This window comes from Protopterus annectens, chromosome 11.part0, assembly GCF_019279795.1.
Source record: "Protopterus annectens isolate FY-2018-M chromosome 11.part0, PAN1.0, whole genome shotgun sequence".
Classification (NCBI taxonomy): domain Eukaryota; kingdom Metazoa; phylum Chordata; order Ceratodontiformes; family Protopteridae; genus Protopterus; species Protopterus annectens.
This window is the reverse complement of record NC_056745.1, coordinates 1216825658-1216838188: the sequence shown is the minus strand read 5'-3', so window position 1 is coordinate 1216838188 and position 12531 is coordinate 1216825658. Positions and strand designations below refer to the sequence as shown.

Genomic DNA, 12531 nt, shown 5'->3' with positions numbered 1-12531 from the left:
TGTTGCTACACACAGGATTGTACAACCTCAATCATTTTTTTTTTTTGGTACAGTGTGAAAAACTAATGCTTGCATGCTGTCTTTAACTTTATACATATACTTTACTTGCTGATGACTGTATATTCACTAAATTTGTTTTGGAGTGCAGTTCAAAAACTGTGTGCTGAAACAGTACAGTTCAAAAACTGTGTGCTGAAACGATGGCTTAATACTACATGACAGTTCAACATTTCTGGATTGCAATCACAGTTGTAAGCACAGCTGTAGTGTGTAAGTAGTTCCAATTTAATTTACCTTACTAATGCATGATGGGTATTCCTGCATTCAAATCGATATACACGTTAATGTGAAAAACAGAGGCATGTAAAAAGGATCACATTCATTTCATTTAATAGAACAGAAAAAGTAATCAACATACCTCTCTCACTCCGCTGCTCCTCAAGCCTGTTCATCTGCTTGCTGTACAGGGTGTGATTCTTGGTCCGACCTTCATTGCCTGAACATAGAAAAGATAACTATGAATGATGTATTCCTCAAGTAACAGTGATAGACATTGCTCAGAACAGTTTCTAGACAATCTATTCCTGAAGAACGCTAGATAATCACCATACTCCTTTTCAGTACTACATACAGGTTATAACATCTTTGAACACAGATTGGAAGACATGAGATTCAACTTTTAACTACCATGTACATCTAAACTCTAACCTTGAGAGCTACTTGCCTAGCTAATCTATTTTGAGTGATAATGCATGTTTGAATGCAGTGAAAAAACTTGGTTTTATGACATCAGCTGGATGGGGGATGGTCTACTAATATGGACTGACAAATGTCAAATAAATAAATAAATTGTGGCTTAGGATTACGAAAGTATGAACATATACTGGTCATGTAGGTAAAGATTTTGAAAAACTTCACTCAAATCAGCACTGTGTTCATAAATACTAACTGCAGGGCCAGAGTTAGCATTTTGAGGGCCACCAGCAAATATCAAGTTGGGGGCCCCTGGGCACTTCAAGTATCACTCTGTCACTGCCACCCCTCCTAAGCAACTTTTTAGTTCAGGCTGCAGACTTTTAGGAATAGTATGCACAGACTGACCTGCAGCTACAATGCTCTTACATTATAACAGGACTGTGTACCATACTATGCCGGCCCTCTCACAGAGGAGCATTCACAGTTCTGGTATTTAGTTGCAAGAACGATACATTACAATGACTGTGTCTATATTATAAGAACGACAGATGAAAATCATGAACGCTCTAAATGTCGAAAAAATGGACCTCTAAGCCCCCCACACCCCTTGCTAAATATATATATCAACTCTGAGATTGCACTTCATTGAGGAAAGGGCAAATATTCCAATCTTCATTGTACTGTGATCTCACAAAAAGCATTTCGAGGTCTGGTATTTTTGACATTTAGAACATTCTCGATTTTCAGCTTTTGTTCATATAATATAGACCAGTTTATCCCCCTCCAAACCAGGCACACACACACACACACACACACACACACACACACACACACACACACACACACACACACACACACACACACACACACACACACTCCAGTGCTCCACTCTGTTTCCCCCATCTTGGGCTCCCTATACCATGCACATTACTTTTTTCTTCCTTTTCTCAGATTTTGCTTTAACTCTTTAGCTAATTCAAAAAGCCATAACTTTCCATTTGCTCTGAAGTGCATTTTATTTTATTTTTTATTTTTACACAATCTTTTCATCCAGTGATGGCTTGAATAGAAATTATGATTATGGAAAGAAATTCACTGCTGCTGTTGAACTTTAGTTTTCCTTGCATCCTTTCAGCACAGCTTTCCTGAACAAAACAGTGCAGTAAACTCAATTAAACCAGGGCCAAAAGCCATTAGCATTATAGATGCTGTGGGATGCATTTTAGTGCACGTCCCAACTTTTTAATCCAGTGGTAGCCGAAACAAATCATGAGTAAGGAAAGAGTTTCAGTCTTATTTTTTCTTTCAAGGAAGTCATAAGTTATGCCCAAAACTTAATGTTCAAAGCTGACAAAACAGTACTTGCAATAAACAAGTTGTTGTGGGAATACACAGATCCTATCTGGGAATACTGCCTGGTCCCCTACCACCCCCACCACCCCCAAAAAAAAAAGAAGGTCACTGCCTGTGCATCTCTCTGGTGTTAGGTATGAAAATAGAGGATAAAATGGCCAAAGTCATCTGTTCCAAGTTACTGCTATCATACACATAAATAGCATACCTCTTCAGTCCTCCCCCCTAACTGCAAAGGCAGACACCTGTATACATCCCTGATGTGTGATTGTGAGGAAAGTAAAAAAAATGATTACAGTAATGTATTCCACTTTGTTATTCCCAGAGAGTGCACTGCCCCTACACAAGCCTTCTTTGTACACTTCTGTGGTTTGTGAGAAATGTAAAATAAACAATGACCTTAATGTTCCCAGCCCAAACACAAGCTATACTGATCTCCTGTGCACACCTCTGACTGTGATGAAAATTAAAGAAGTAATGACCACATAATCCCCAGCCCCCCCACAAAACCTACAGGAACATTCTGTAAATACATCTAAGCAGGGATGGTTTTAGAATGGGTGAGACTGAGAGCAGAAACAACCACTAAGTCCAATTCAAAATCCATTTATATAGTCTGGGGAGTGGAGTTCACCAGACTCCTAGAAGATCTGTATCTGAATGTTCTGTGATATATTTTATGCCTTACTTTTGAAATAAAATTACTTGTTAACTGCATTTTTTACTGATACCCAGAAGAGTAAATGTGTCCCGGCATTATTAGGTGTGTGTACAGATAAAGCTCAGTGAATTTTTTTTCACAGAGGCACACACACACACACACACACACACACACACACACACACACACACACACACACACACACACACACACACACACACATGCATAAGCCACAGCAATACTAGTTTTACACTTAATTCAGCAAATAGCAATACATTGTACAACACTAGTACTGCTACACGAGGTTCTAAGCATGCACTTGCAGTTCTCAAACCGCAGCAGAGGTAAATCACTTTTATTTATCTCATTCAGAAGTAATGCATTCCTATCACTGTCCCTAATTTCACAGACTGTACATGAGTTTCCTTATAATTTTGATCTGTCCCTTGTAAAGGTTTTGACTTGCTGGTAAATAATTCAAGATTACAGGCAGACAATAAATCTAGAGAACGGAGTTTAAAGTTTTGACTTGCTGGTAAATCATTCAGGATTACAGGCAGACAATAAATCTAGAGAACGGAGTTTAAAGTTTTGAGTTGCTGGTAAATCATTCAGGATTACAGGCAGTCAATAAATCTAGAGAACAGAGTTTCATTCTTCTTGTCCAGAAATGTATGTTGATGCAAAACGTGTTATTCTCTTAACTTTGTAAGTGAATTGAGTAATATTTAAAATGTGTTTGTAATTTTGCGACTTTATTTTGGTATTATTTTTGGCTTTGCTTAGAATTCTTGAGCAAATAAGTTAGAATTATAATATCTGCTGTTCTCTCAGTACATATAAAACTCCTCGAAAGACAGTGTTTCTGTATGTGGTTGGGGCAGAGTGGACTGTGCTGTGAGACATCAATGAGGTTGCCCTAATTTCCAACATGTCACAAACATAGCTGCCTCATATTATTAAATTACCACTTTACTGGACATATTTTTCTGCGGCTATTAAATGTTCTGATTTATATGCTATGTTGTTTCTCTTTTTTCATGCCACGGTGGTGGTGCTGCGGTAGCGTTGTCGCCTCACAGTAAGACGCTGTCCAGTTTGATTCACAGCTAGAGCGTCTTCTGCGTGGAGACATGTGTGAATGGGCATACCTTCATTGAAGGTTGTGCATCAGGCCTGGCAAGCCAGTACATAAAAATCAACTGCCAATCATTAGCGGACCGGAGTTCTGCTGTGGCGACCCCTAACCGGGAAAAGCTGAAAGACACAAACAAACAATATTGTATAGATATGTATGTGTTGCACTGTGTGTCCCTTAATGTTTTCCATACAGTAATATGAGTATGTATGCATACCTGTGTCAGTTGTGCATGGAGTAGATGATCCCTGTTGTGGCACATTTGCATATGTTCAGACTGTAATATATTATGATTATGCTGTTATATCTGATGCTCAGTGTGTGCATCTAGGGGTAATTGTCATCAGATGCAATCTGTGTTGCTGTGGTGAGATAATACTTGAACATCAATGTTTAATTTGTGAACTTATGTATGTGTAGCTTGTTGTGACTCAAAGTTGTGGGTCAGATGCTGCCTTGTTGCCTAGGCCTGCACTTGTGGTCACACCCTAAATTGCCTACACCTGTATCTTCTGTCTCCTACACCCTCCTGCTCCTCCTCTGATACCTGTGGGATGTCCTCTTCAGACAGGAGTTCTTGAGTTAGTTCACCCATACCTGCAGCTGGAAGACCGTATGCGTTCTAGTTAGCATGTTGTGCAGTATGGTGCACACTGTTATCATCTGTGCTTCCTTCTCAGGTGTGTACTGCAGTGTGCCCTTGGATGTTTCTGGTTGCTCCATGTGTTCTATTGTAGGCATCCTGTGTAGGGTTGTATATTTCATGATGTGATGACATGAGGTAATGCCATCTGCCCCAGGGAGAGTAGGGTATTGCATGTGTAACATATGCCAGCATAGATAACTTGAGTTTTGCAAATAATTTTATGTCATTTGACTATCACACTGATTTGTACAGATGCTTGTGTTAAAAATACATTTGTAAAATTGCTTGTGTTAAAAATGCATGTATGTCAGGCAGTATTATTATAACTGATTAAATGTATATGTTTTAACAGAGAATTCTGGAAGGGAAGAGGTTAATCTCAGTCCAGTTAATTTTGAAAAAATAGGTTGAAAATTAAATGGGTTGGTTTAGGCCATAAAGATTTTATCTTACAGGTCTGACTGCAGCCAGAGACAAAAATGTCTGGGAAAACCAGGACTAGGAATCTTACTGTATTGTCCTTAGGGTGAACTAATTGCTATCCTGGAAGTGTGGAAGTTTCTGAAATTGTTTTATAGCTTTCAGATGCTGCAACAGATAGCAAAGCTCTGGCTGTGTATTGTACCAGAGTCAGGTGACGAGATGTGATGTCATTCTATAAGCACTGAAAGGATTTTTTTTTATATATTAGTGAGAGATATTCCGGAACATTTGCAGCAGCACTTTGTTTTTCAGAACCTGTCAGGAAAGATCTCACACAGATATCTCACACAACCTCACACCTCATTTTGCCTTGCTGTAGTAAGCAAATCAACACTCATCATCTTGCCTTGCTTTAGTATGTAACCAGAGAACAGTAATTCTTTTGTCAGTTAGGAAAATATAGTTAGATTAGTGAAGTATTGTTTTTCTGCATCTGTGTGATTCTATCCAATTGTGTTACTTTTTGTATCTCTTGTGAGTGAAACTCTGGTGTTTAGTGTAACTATTTATTCAGTATTCTCATATTTTCTGTTTTTTTATTTATTATTAAATACTTCTATACATTCCAGTATGGTTGATATTTTAGAGAATACTTTTAACATCTTGACAGTACTTATGCTTATTTTAGTGACATTGAGACCGCTTCTGAAAGCCTTGCTTCATTGGTCAAACTCTACCATTTGTATTAGTATTAATTTTACTCAGTATAATTGTGTACCCTTGTAAGAGCTTTACAGTAGCTGACTGGTGGCAGTGTAATTACCCTATGGTCTGGGCAGAGGGTGCACAGCTGTTAAATCTGTGCAAGACTTTCCCAGGTGTGTGTCTGTGTGTGTGTGTGTGTGTGTGTGTGTGTGTGTGTGTGTGTGTGTGTGTGTGTGTGTGTGTGTGTGTGTGTGTGTGAAAATCAAATATCCAAGTGTGTGTGTCAGCTACTTGGAACAGGGACACAGTGCTCCAAAGTAGTTCATGTGGAATCTTGTTTGCAGCCTGGAGAGAGAGAGAGAGAGAAACAGAGTCTAGTCCCAGGTCTGGAGTGTGCTGCCTGTGTGCTTTTAAGGGAAACTGCACTTGGTGCGGAAAGCTGCATCTGAAAATACTGTGTGTATCCATTTTCCTCCTAGTGGCCATGCCTCACCGGTGTCAGTGGTGAGGATTAAGGTGCCTTGATTACTGGCCTGGAGTAGGGACCATCATACATGATATAGTGTCATTAGTCACAACTCAAGTGAATAAGCACAGTCACCTGTTGTGGACAATGAAAAAAACATGTGATCAGGATGGATATTGTTGTGAGGGGTATCCTTAGCTTACAGTCTAACTGTGTTCCTGTACTGACCTAGCAGTAGTGCATCAGGTATTTCACTTTGCTGGAATGCAACCCTCAGTCCACTTCCCCTCATTATGGCAGCATCATTGACACTTCCAGTATGTTTTGCCATAGTTTTTGTTATGGTGCCTGCTGCTGCACCAACCTAGCAGCTGATGGATGGCCAGCCTTTTCTACTTATGTATCTGTCTGCTTCAGGATGTACTGGTGTCTTCATAGGTGTATTTGTGCAATCTGTTGCACTGAGTATATGCAGTGTTATAGAACTGGTACATTACACCTCTCCTCTCCATGGGGGTGGATGGGAAGTGTATGTAGTCATCTACATTGCTGCACATTGCTTCCAGGAATTTTGCCAGTATATGACTGGCAGCTGTCTATTACACTCCCACAGCATCCCCCACATGTCTCTGCAATGTACCAGAGGCACATACACCCAGACTGAGATGCACTTTGGTTTCAAGGGTGATGAGGTTTCCTCGCAGGCTACACATTGACATGTACCTGTTGTATATCTAGCTGGTACCTCTCAATTATTTGCTGGTCTGACAACTGGTTTAGTTGCAGCCTTGCTCTGACTCTAGCTGCCTGCTTTCTAAGGTGCACATAAACAGCCTCATTTATGTCTTGTATCACTGAGCCTGTTGCAGTTTTTGTTTTGTTTGTTTTGATTTTGTTGCTACAAAATTCAACAAGCTCCATAGTATTACCTTTTATTCCTTGATGTCTGTAAAGCAGATGCCAAGGATTTCAGAAATAGTGTGGTCGTTTTTTGCATTTAAATTACATTACATGTGTGCATGATGTGTTTTGGAATTAGGTGGGTATGTCTATACTCTGTAATTATCCTACATTGAATAGTTAAGTACTTGAACTGCCTTCAGTGTGTTTTCTGAAATTGTGGCAGCAGTAGGTGTGCTGTAATCTTCCTTCAGCATGCAATGCTGCCTGTAAATAGCTTCTGCAAACTTTATGGAATTTGGCCACAAAGTGACAACAAATAATTCACTTGGAAGGAAAAGGAGAAAAAAAAGAAAAAAAATGAGGTTTAAGATTTTAAACTATTATAAATTGCTTCCTGTACTCCAGAGTTTGATTCTCAACCTTCATTTGCCTTTTGCATGACTCTAAAAAAGTTAGTAAAAAAAAAAACATAATTTACAAATTATTTGCACGTTACCATCTTCCACTTCCCAATTTTCAGCTTTGGATGAAGAAAAAAATATTACTGAAAACAAAATAATGCTAATATTCTAAACTATTTCAACAGCAACTCATGAGAAGAACACTAAGGTATAACAGTTAAGAGTAATTTATCAGAAAAGACCCAGTTGCTCTGCCAGATAGGCATAGAAAAAATATATGTATATATATATATATATATATATATATATATATATATATATATATATATATATATATATATATATGTATATACATACATATATAGATCACACACACACACATACATCTCTCTCTATATATTTATATATATATATATATATATATATATATATATATATATATATATATATATATATATATATATATATATATATATATATTTCTCTTTCTCTCTCTCTCTCTCTATATATATATATATATATATATATATATATTTATATGCATGTATGTGCATGTGTGTGTGTGTGTGTGTGAGTGTGTGTGTGTGTGTGTGTGTGTGTGTGTGTGTGTGTGTGTGTGTGTGTGTGATTGCAGTCACCAATCCGAAATCCATGAGTTCTCAACTGCAAAAACTCAACAAAGACCCACCAAAACATCCCTTCCCAAAAAATCAACAAATGTCACAGGGCCCAAACATACACATACAACTCACATCTATATCCCATGATGTACTGATCACAGAAGAAAAGTCTCCTTTCTTGGTCAGAGATTCGAAGACATATACCCACACATAAACACACACACACACACACACACACACACACACACACTCACAGAAAAGCACACAACAAACCTAATGCTATCATCAGTTAGATTTTGAACAGCTGTACTGATAGGGAAAATATGTTTCAGAAGGTAATGCATTGGGACAGAGTCACAGATTCAGGTTTAGGGTTAGCGCATATGAGTAAGGATGGGCCCCGGGGAGACAATTAACTTCAAGCCTTCTTCAGCTACTTCTTGCAGAACTATGGTTTGCATGTATAAACTACATTTAATGGGAATGTTGCTTCACTGTTCTCCCATTTATTCACTTATTTACATTGCTGTGGTCATCTTCACCTCTTAACACTGGTCTTTCATTAAAGGCCAAGATAACATTGATTTTTTTCTGTTACTTAAGCATTTTTTCTTTAGAAAAACAGAAAAGATTTCACTGGCAAAGAGTCTTTAAGGGCTTTGTTATTTTAACAAAAACAAGCAGCAGAGTCCCCTTTAGCCTGCTGACTCATGTTGTTGGTTAAACACCTTTTTCTTCATTCACTTGTTCAGGTTCCAAAAATGTCTTAGATCCACTAGGAAAAAAATATTCTGAAGATAGCTAGAAATAGCAATTTGAATCTCACACCTGCCTCACAATGTCCTTTGATTGCAGGGATAAGCTTGCTACCTTTCTGTCTAGTGTACCCATTGAAGTACAATATAACTGTCACCCCAAACCCCCATAACTCAGAGATGCCAGAAGCTGTTGAAGGCTGGGGGGGCGGAGTGTAAGAGTGGCACTTAGTGATCTAAAAAGGGCAACACACACACATGCACTTTGTTGCATACAGGAACGAATAATATTAAATTACACATACAGACATGCACACACTTACCTTCTTTCTCAAATGAATGGCCACACGCTCACACACATTTACCTTCTCTCTTGACTGAACTGCTAGCTTAAATTCTTTGTACAATGCGGAATCCACATTGGCGTGAGTGCATGTGAGCCACGCAAGTCCTTCCTTAAAGGAGAAGGCACTTGCACCACAGAGTGAATAGTGTTGCCAAATTTTCATGTCAAAAATTCTGGACATGTACGTGAAAGCAAAATGAGCAGCCATTCCAGTGTCCCATTACTTGGCTATTTCTCCATTTCTCCCCAGACGCCATAAACACCATTCAAAACTCAGAGTGTGCACTGTGCAGACTGTTTTCTGATTTACTTCTACAATGATTACAGATATTTAAATTTTTGTAACAAAAACAAAAGCTCCAAAAGCCAAAAGCCAAAAGCGACTTTTTATTTCAATTTTTCAAAAAAAACGTTTTCGCTCCTGTAACAACAGGAGCTTCCTCAGCGTATACCAAACAGCTATACAAACTGTTTAAAAACCTTGATTAGTGACAATAAGTTGATGTCACTTCCTGTAGGTGCGTATACAATGCTTAAAACTCAAGTGAAATACATAATTTAAAATAATATCAAATTCACTATAAAAAAGGTTTACTATATGAAAATATATATAAGAGTATAAGAAAGCAAGTAGTCAGGAACACATATATGTAAAATGTAAGAGTCTATGAACAATACCATAGCCTCTTAATAAGTGACATAGAAAAAAAATACTGCAACAGGAATAATGATAAAGGTGATAATATTGAGTACATAAATGTAAATGTAAATGTAAATAAAATAGAAATATTAAAGGGTACTATAAAAAAATTAAAAAATTGAAAAATTAAAAAAGTATTTACAAGGAAATAAAAGAATAATTGTACTATTAACCCTCTCCATAAATTTTTAAGGGACAAACAATAACCAGGGTCAACTAAAATAAATTAGAATAAAACCAATAATCAATGAGGTGGCTGAAAATGAAATAAACTAGGATTAAATAAATTAGTCTAATTACCTTAGATAACTTCTATATTTCAACATGCAGGCAATGTTACAATTATCGTTGAGCCCTGGGTAGGCAAATGCATCCAGTTGAAGTTGCCACTCTAACTCACGGGTTTCTAAAATTAAAGTTTGTGGGCCCCCCCTAATGCCACACTTGATGGTGTCTATGCCCATAAATTGAAAACTGTGACCACTGTTGCTTGAAATATGTTTCGAAAGAGCATTATCGTTCTTATTGTTCTTTATCGCATATATTATATGTGGTAAAAACAGTCAAAAAACGCCTATCCGTTTTACCAACATAGAATGCGTTACAGCAGTCACATAGGGCTAAATAGACCAGAGACCTAGTGTTACAATTGATCTTGTGATTAATGTGGTATTTCTTCATGCCCACAGTGAAAGAGTTGCCCACCTGTCTGACCCACCCCACCATTTACAACACCCACATCTGTGTGTGCCTTTTTGTCTCACCATGAGATCTGTTTCTTTGTTCCTCTGTAGTAACTCTTTAAGATTGTTACCTCTTTTAAAGGTAAATAAAGGGGTTACTCCTAGCTTCTCATGTAAGCCAGAATTGGTTATAAAATACCAGTTCTTGTGAATTATAGAGCACAGGAGACCCGAGTTGATATTGAATGGAGAGGTAAAACTGGCAGAAAAATTGAAGTTGTTAGAACTACCAGGGGTGAGGCCAGGACTATCACTAGTCATGAATAACCTAGTGCCAGCAGTCACTGATGTAAACCCTGTTTCTACAAGAGGTGTTGTTACTTCATGTGAGATCAGTGGAGAGTAAGTGCCTTTAAAACGTCTCAATGAGACTTCGTCAACTAGGCCACAAATAAGAGTGTTAGGATATCCACGATTCAAAAACAGGTCTTTAAGGAAGGAGCACTCTTTATCAAAAGCTTCATTGGTGCTGCACATCCGGGCAGCCCTAACTAATTGACAAAAGGATGGCAGCTGGAAAAATGCAGAAACGAGTTGCAGTAGGTAGCCTTCCTAAAGAAAGATGAACTGAATCTATTATTGGTCATATCTTTAACTAACCGGACATCTAGATAATCAATCTCGGAGGTGGAAAAGTGATAAGTGAATTTTAAAAATTCTGTTGAGGTGTTCATATGTGCGATGAGAGTCAAGGCAACATCCTCGTCCCCTTTGATTAACATGAACACGTCATCAAGAAACCTTGTGTAAACTTTAGCACTCTCCATGAATATTGGGTGGTTAAATAGATGCTTCTTTTCCCAATAGGCGACAAATAAGTTTGCCACACTACTCCCACATGGAGAGCCCATTGCTATACCTTTCTTCTGGAGATAATACTGGTCTTCAAAAATGAAGAAGTTAGAGGAAAGGGCGATGTCCAGTAGGATAGTGACCAAAGAGATGTCATTTTTGGGGGCTCCGGATTCCAAAAGCATGAGTTCGATCCATTCGACAGCTTCCTCATGTGGAATCGAAGTGTATAAATGAACCACATCGATGGTCAAAAATTGGCTGTCGAACTGGATGTCATTAATCATGCTCAAAAAGGACCATGAATCCTTACAAATTTGTGGTATATTTTTCAAGTATTTCCCTATAATGCTGTCTATGAGACAAGCACAAGGATGTGTGATGGAACATCTACCATCCACTAGTGGGTCTGACAGGCTCTTATGTATCTTAGGGATCCCAAACATAGTTGGGATCCTGGGGAAAGATATGTCGATGAAATTATAGGTGTCAATGTTAATCCTCCCCTCAAGATATAAGTTCCTAAAGTACCTCTTGATTTTGTTATAGGTGCCTGTGAGTTCATTTAAAGAGGAACTTTCATATGCCGGGGACTCTAATACCTGTAACATTCTAGCAGTGTATTGTGTTTTGTCAAAGATGACTAAACCCCCTCCCTTATCTGGTTTGATTACTCTAACAGCCATGCTAGAAATTTTATTCAAGGCCGTAGTTTGGTCAAATGAAATGTTTTTAATTAGACTAGAATCAAAACCAGATGACCCTAAATGTCTGAAATCAAGCTCGCAGGCTTTCTCAAAAGTGAGAAGCCCAGGGTGTAAGGGAGGATTGAATGAGCTGGCTAATTTCAATTTAGATGTATTAGGAGGCAAGGCATTGTTGAAAAATACATTCAAGTTGAGCTTACGCACAAATAGTTTTAAGTCCATAAGAGATTTGGCCAACTTAAATTTGTGGTCAGGAACAAAGTTCAAGCCTTTTGCCAGAAGCTCAATAAGTTCATCTTCCACAATAACGCTTGAAAAATTGTATATACATTTGACAGAACCACTGGGGTGTTGGTCACCTCAAAATCACAATCAATTGATTGAATATTGGCCCTGGTCAGTTCCAGTTCTTGTTCTTCTGGAACCGTTTCCCTTTCTTCCCTAAAAAAGATTTCTGATAGTTGTTACTGTTGTCCT

At 38.1% G+C, this 12531-nt stretch overlaps 1 long non-coding RNA gene across 1 annotated transcript in view; it reads right to left on the bottom strand.

Annotated features, from left to right (window-relative positions):
- Positions 1-416: 416 nt before the first annotated feature.
- The window catches only part of LOC122814857, a 102917-nt gene continuing 90802 nt past the window's right edge, over positions 417-12531 (bottom strand). The window contains exon 3 of the long non-coding RNA XR_006366916.1: positions 417-496. This is a non-coding gene — a long non-coding RNA (uncharacterized LOC122814857). The remainder of the gene's footprint in view (positions 497-12531) is intronic.